The sequence below is a fragment of the Polypterus senegalus genome, chromosome 10, assembly GCF_016835505.1.
Source record: "Polypterus senegalus isolate Bchr_013 chromosome 10, ASM1683550v1, whole genome shotgun sequence".
Lineage (NCBI taxonomy): Eukaryota > Metazoa > Chordata > Cladistia > Polypteriformes > Polypteridae > Polypterus > Polypterus senegalus.
The window spans coordinates 164,573,209-164,580,483 of record NC_053163.1 but is presented as its reverse complement, the minus strand read 5'-3'; positions in this window follow the sequence as shown (position 1 = coordinate 164,580,483).

The following is a 7,275-nucleotide window of genomic DNA, read 5'->3' as shown; positions in this document are numbered from 1 at the left end:
CTTTTCGCAGACATCCTCTTGTTCAGCACCTCAGTGTGACATGCCTTTCCCAGATCTCAACCTTTTGAAATAATTAAATGGCGTACCATACAGAGTCAGGACTTTAGATGTCATATAAGCCTGGTGGAATGCACAGCCTGACTGTTCAATCTCTGCACACTCCCACCACCAGGTGGAGCTCGACTCTGTCTTGATCCCGTGTTCCCAGCAGGCCGCGCTCTCTCAAGGGCAGATCCGGTCAAACAGTTTTTCGCAGGGCTTGTGTGTTTTTTTTTATGGAGACAATTATCAGTTCTTTCGCGCTGCATGTTAAGCAGACCGCCGGGTGTTGTTTCGGTTTAACAGGTTTGATGATAACACAATGGCGCCTGCGTCTGCCAAGCTCTACTCACACTTCTGAAGGTGCACTTTTGAAGTCGGGGACCTGAGATTGTGGAAGCGAAAACAGAAAGCCGGGGAGACTTGAGGCATAGAAATGCTACACAGGTGGCGGCTGGAGCCATGTGTGGCTAGGTGAGCAGGGTACACTCAGGGGGTCCTTCGCCACCCACCCTCGATGGCCCATCTTCTCTGGTATTCTGCCCACTATGGGATGCTTTGTTTGTCCACTCCTTCTTCTCCTCCTCTTCAGTTGAGAATCTCGCGTATCAAATTGATTGGGAAGAGAAGCTAAAATTGGTCTCTTTTGGCGCCTTCCATTGTCCACTCCATTTCTTTCTCTGCTGAACAGGAAAGAAAGATCAGAGGGAAAGAGGGTGGAGCAGAAAGCAGACGAGGCTGGAGGAAGTCCTCATGCCACTGGGCATACACACTTTCTCTTCTTTCACAATCGACATTTGCCATATTCCCACTTTGAGCAGTCGCTCCCTCTTCCCTGTTGTTTCCCTGTGGTCCTCCTTATTCCCAAAGTGAACCATTTTTCCTGTTTTGTTTCTGCTTTCCCTTTGATCCTCATTTTTGCTGTTGGCTTTAATGAAAATGAAGAGGCTTGCTGGCAGATATTCATTGGTTGCCCATCGCCTCTCTCATCCAGTTTATGTTGCGCCATATTTGTGATATTTTCTCGCTTGTGAATATTCAGCAGGGCTTGAACTTTAGACAGATAAGGAAAAAAAGAACAAACTTGTGCCAGCATCACTAGGTGCAGGGTAGGGTGCCAGTCCATGGCAAGGCCCATTCATACACAGTGGGTTGATTAAGAATCTCCTATTAATGATAATGCATTTTATTTACTGTATAAAGTGTCGCATTGTGGGAGGAAGTGGGGAGAACATGCAAACTCCACCCATGTTTCGGATTTGACCCCAGGGCATCAGATTAGTGAGGCAGCAGCACTACTTATAAAATCACACTTGCCCACAAGGACATGGCACCAAAATTTTGTTTTTGTTTTATTTTTCCTGACTGTAGTGCAATGTATGAATTTATTCAACCTAATTAGAATTTGTCATTTATTTATTTATATAGTTCCTTTCATAGGGCTAAATGTCCCAAGGATCTTTATTAAAAAGATGGGATAAGATGGCATGCAATCAGGCATGGTGCCACTTACAATACTCCCTGCTCAGCCCATTCCACCCTCCTTGTCCTACACAGTTCACGTTTTAGAAAATGCTGGACAGGAACTTTGGAGGTTTTGGACACAGAGAGTGAAAGACCAGCTTTCTGGGGCCGGTGCCAGCTTCCACAGCAGCCTCAGTTGGGAAAAGTGGGAGATCAGGTGCCAACCATCCTTGACAGCACGGTGCCATTTCAAACATCTGCTCAGATGCCCCTGGCACAGGCTCTCCTCATATATTTTTTTTTTTTTCCCCTCCTCTCCGTGCTGAGTGACAGACGCACCCGAGCCCCTTGTCCATTGGGAGTCCGGCGTATTCCTGGGCTACGCTGGCCCTGAGGCAACTTTTAAATGGCTTCCTTTCTTCAAACAACTGCTTCCTTTTTTTCTGCTGTTGTGAACGACTGGGGGTGTCAGGTAAGCGGGGTTATTACCATCTCATGAGTCAAGGACATCCAGCATATGGATGACCGTTTCACGTCTTCCTAGGTCCAGCCTTGCATCACCACACGCAACTCACCGAAGATGCTAAAATGGACGTGGCTGCGCCCTGAAGAGCAGCTTTTGTTGAGCAGTTGGTCCACTCCTGCTGATGCTTTCGAGATTAAAGATGTGGACGTGGATGCTGCTGTCACACTTGTGAATGGATGGACACGCAAAAGATGGAGCCATTTTGGTGACCAGCCTCACTGAATATGGAAAGGAAGTCCAAGATTGTTAAAATTGGGTGCTTACTGTCTAAAATGGAACTTACCCCCTAACAAAAATATGAGGGTTCTGCCCAGTTTTTTAAAAAAAAAATAAAAATAAATAAATAAAAAAACTCAATTATTATAGCTGAAATAGTATTCAAGAAACGGCCCACCCTGCACAATGTAAAGAGAGCTCCACATGTGATCATCCATCCTGATAAAAACAATGGATGGCTCCTCAACACTCACCCTACTTTTAAAAAAAAAATAAAAATAAAATAAATGAATAAAAATGTGTCAGTCTGGATATGCCTCCACACGACCAGCAATACTTCCCGCTCTTACCCAACAACCATAATTATTCAAACGTCTTCTTTCAGCTGCACTGGTTTTCTATCCAAACTTCATTACTGATGAATACTTCTGCAGAAGTCGCCATGTACCTGGCCAACACCAAATAATTGAGGTCTGTCATTTTAATACGATTTCAGTTTAAAGGGGAAAATAATAAAATTCCTTAAAAAGTGGGCAGGAGACGAGATATTTGAGGAGGACTCTGCTTACGCAGAGGGATCAGAAGACATTTGTGCAGTTCGCTACTGTTGCCAAACTAGGAATCCTGGTAACAGTGGAAATTGTGAAAGACCTGTATGGAGAAACTTAATCCAAGAGGATCTCTGATGGCAGATCGTCCTAAGCCCTTTCACCCAATTGAAATCCCGGTGCTTCTAATTGCCGGATATAAGAAGTTATGCATGATTAGAAAAGTTGGAGGTGGAGGAGTAAGAGCCATCTGAAGGCAGTTGTGCAATCAGTACCTTTATCGAACTGCATATTCATTGGGCATTTAGCTTGTTGTGGCCAACAATTTAAATGAAACCTCCTTGGCAAACTTCATCCAAGAGGATCTCGGACAGCAGATCAACACAAACACTTTCACTCGTATGTCAGTAGCCTTTAATAGCTGGACATAGGAAGTCCAGCACAACGAGAAGAGTCGAAGACCGAAGGGTAAGAGAGATCTGAAGGTGGCCGTGTGATCGCCACCATTACCGACTTATGCATCCTTATAGCACTGGAAACCTGGCATGTTACGGTTGACGATTTTGAGAAAGACCTGCTCGGAGCAGACTCATCCAAGAAGACCTCCAACGGCTGATCAATACAAACACTTTCACTTGTATATCATTGGCTTTTAACAGCTGGACACAGGAAGTCCAGCACAACGAGAAGAGTCGGACACAAAGGTAAGTGAGATCTGAAGGCGGTTGTGCAGTCGGTACTTTTATTGGGCTACATATTCTGATAGCATAGGAGACTCTGTGTGTTTATAGTTGGCAATTTAGTAAAAGACCCACTTGGAACAACTTCATGTAAGTGGATCCCCAATGGCAGACGGTCTTTGACTCTTCTCTTGTTGCTCGACTTCCTGTGTCCAGCTGTAAAAAACGTTATGACGAAGGATAAGAGAGATATGAAAGTGGCTGTGCAATCGCAACCATTACAGACTTATGTATCCTTATAACATTGGAAACTCCACATGTTACGGGCAACGATTTTGTGAAAGACCTGCATGGAGGGACTTCTGCCGTTGCAGGTTCTCTTGGATGATCAACACAAACGCTTTCATGTGTATATCATTAGCTTTTAACAGCTGGACACAGGAAGTCGAACACAACGAGAAGACTCTTGAGACGGAAGGGAAGGAGAGATCTGAAGTCGGTTGTGCGATCGCTATGGTTAACAAATTTCATATACTGATGGTATTGTCAAAAGGGAGTTAATAAGGCAACGTTTAACTGGGTGAATTGGATAGATTGAGAAAAGCGGATGTTATCGCACCGGTGAGGCCTGTAATGTGGAGCGAGTTTTCGAAAACATGCGGTTTTCTATTCTCAGAAGTGACCTTTAACCGATTTTGTAGTTTCGGTTGACATGTGATGTGGAATTTCCTATGAAGGGACTTTTCGTGTCTGATATATTGGATATAATTTGACAGAGTGGGGACGTTTTGTTGTGCTCCGTATTAACAGTGCTCCGTGTCTATGCTGTTTGTGTTCAAATACCAATGGAGTTGACTCTGAATTTGATTGGATTAGATAAATGTTATTAATCCCCAAGAGGAAGTTTAAATGCATTCAGCTGCACAAACATAAGCGGTGACCGACACACAGAACAAATAAAACATATTGTTAAATAAATCTAAAAATAGTAAAGAAATGTCAATTGTGCAGAACTTGTGCACCTAACACCTTCCAGTATAATTCATCTACTTTTCTCTCTTTGAATGTCACGTTATTAAACTTTCTTCAGATGTTTACAGGGAAAAGGGGTAGGAACCAAGTAGGACTTACTGTTTGGGACAATTTCTTCAATCTATGATTAGGGGGTCTTATGTGACTCACTGGTTACACAGTCACGTGATTAACGTGCGTTACTCTTCCAAACTCTTCACATCGCGCCAACAGGAAGCCTCCTAATGTGAGGCCGCCAAAGCCACTCTGCAGTAAATTGAATCGAGAGAATGTGAGAGGCTGCTGGAGTGAGTGTGGGCAACGAGAGGAGCGTCAAGGAAACACGAGGGAGGAGGAGGAACAAAGCCGCGTGGGATTTCGATGTCCCACAGAGGAGAGGCCATTTCGGGGCAATCCTTAAGGATGAAGCAATTTGCAGGGTCCATATGCGGCCCAGCCTGGTCACTCGAGCGGCGCTGCACCAGCCTCGCTGCTCTGCAGCTGGGAGATCTCATTTGCACTTCACTCACTGGAATTGAGTCTGACAGATGGTGACAAGTGGGCGAAGTGCTTCGGCAGTCGCAGTCGATATCTGCATCCTAAAGAAGTTAATTACTGAACATCATGTTGAAAATTCCAAAAAAAGCAAACACAAAAGAGATAAAAAGCAACCTGAAGGGAAAGAGCAAGAGAGGCGGGCGGAAGGGGCTGATCTCACAAGGTGGGAGTGACGGGCAGGACTGGCATGTCCAGGTGTATGAGACATCTGTCCTGATAGACTCATTGCCAAGGAAGACAGATGGTTGGCGGAAAAGCCCACCTCAGTCATACGACACAGAAGTCACACCCTAGAAGGAATCCAAAGTCAAGGAATGCAAGGCATCCACAGGGCTGTCACGTCTCCAATGACAGAGGTGGTCTCATGAGAGCAGTGAGTTGAGCTCTTTATGAATTTGTTGGACTTTTTCTGGGGACTTCTAAATGGATAAAGGAGTCCAGTTTTGGGGTTTGAATTTAGCTGGCTGTTGGCGTGAGAGAGTTGAGTATTTTTAACACTCTCCCGCAAATCCAATTTGTTTGTTTATGGGCGCCGCCATTTTTCTAGTGGTCGTGTCAACTGCTGCCATGGCAATCAATCCTTTAGTCACTTGCAAATGCGTGGCATGTGACATCAGCAGGCAGAGTGTAAAGCGGTTGACACGTGCAAATGGACGAACAGAGATGCTGCATGATGAGAGCCCAAAGCAAAACAGTTGGTGGCGAGGATGGGATGTGCACCGAGGACGGGTGGAGTGTAGTGGTGACACAAAGAGAGAAAATGAAGGAGATCAGCTGATGGTCTGCTACAAATACAGAAAAATGTGAAGAGCCTGGGTATTAAGTCGCACTCATGGAATGTCCCAAGTAGGACCAGGTGTCCTGAGCAGAAACAACTGCAGCATCAAAAAAGCTCCTGCAGCTCTCATTTTAATGCGTCACAGGCCTTCATTATCAGTACAAATGCATAAAGCGTACACAACTTTGGGGGACCCACCATTTTGAACCCACAGCAGAGGAAGTTGCATTTTGTGAGGGGAAGATGTATTTGAGTTTCAGTCATTCTGCTAAAGATGCACTTTAATATTTGTTGTGTAAATGAGATGCGTGTACTATGTGTTTTGTTGCCTGCCATTGTATTAAAGAAAAGGTGAAAGAAGTTGATGTCTCTGCTTGGGAAATTCTCACTTAATAAGAAGTATGGTATGAAGCTAAGGTGCCAGTAACGTGTCTTTAAACCATACAACACAACTGGCATTCCACAGTGTTGTGGTGCACGGAAGGACAAGGTGAGAGCAGACGTGACACCAGTTACTGTTCTTAATGGTGCAAGCCTCTTTCCTGGAAAATTGGTCCCTGTAAGACCCTCGGAAAGAGCCTATGTGCATGACATGCTTAAAATCGGGACACAAGTGCTTAGTGTTGTACGGCCTCACCAGAGATGGGAAAACGAGAAAATGAACAGGGAAGTCAGTCGGGATAAGGAACAAAGGTCAAAACCGAGAGAGAACACAATGAAGTGTCAAAACCAAAATGAGGACCGGAAATCAAAGTCAAAAATCAAGAAGGGCAGAAATAGTGTCTCCACATACAGTGGAATGGGGTTTATCTGTGAAACTCGGAAACCCCAGAAGTGCGCAGGACGATCTTTATGTCGTGGCTCCGATGGTGACATCACCGAGCATTCAGGGAAAACAGCATGCTAGGCAGACGGCAAATACAAAAGCTCTAAAACCGTTAGCACTCTTCTGGAAAACAAAATGGTGACATGGTATCTCTTATTAAAACAGGCCAAATACGCCATTTCTGACCACATGTTCATAATTCTGGTATATCAAAGCCTCAGCTTCCACATGTGCAATGCCTAGGATGCACTTAGAACAGAACCAGTTTATGAAAACTGGAGATCACAACATGTGTAAAGGGGCTCAAATGATCTGCACAGCAAATCTACGGGTGTTGATCATCAAGTGCCATGGCACCGTCCATCAGCATAGGCCTGGCACACAGTCAGTCCAGTGGTCATCCTTCATAAGATGAAGGTCTTGCTAAAAGTCGTGAGAGGTTTGAAGACTTGAAGACACATCTAGAAAATGTTTGTCACCATGTAGCTAAGTCCCACTCACCAGGACTCCAATGGGTATCTAAATCCTCTAATGTGCCCCAGTATGGTAGTGAGGTGGGGTAGGGGGGCCGCTCAAAGTCAGGCCAGAACTGAAGGGACTGCTGAATCTCCCACTGCCTCGTCACACTT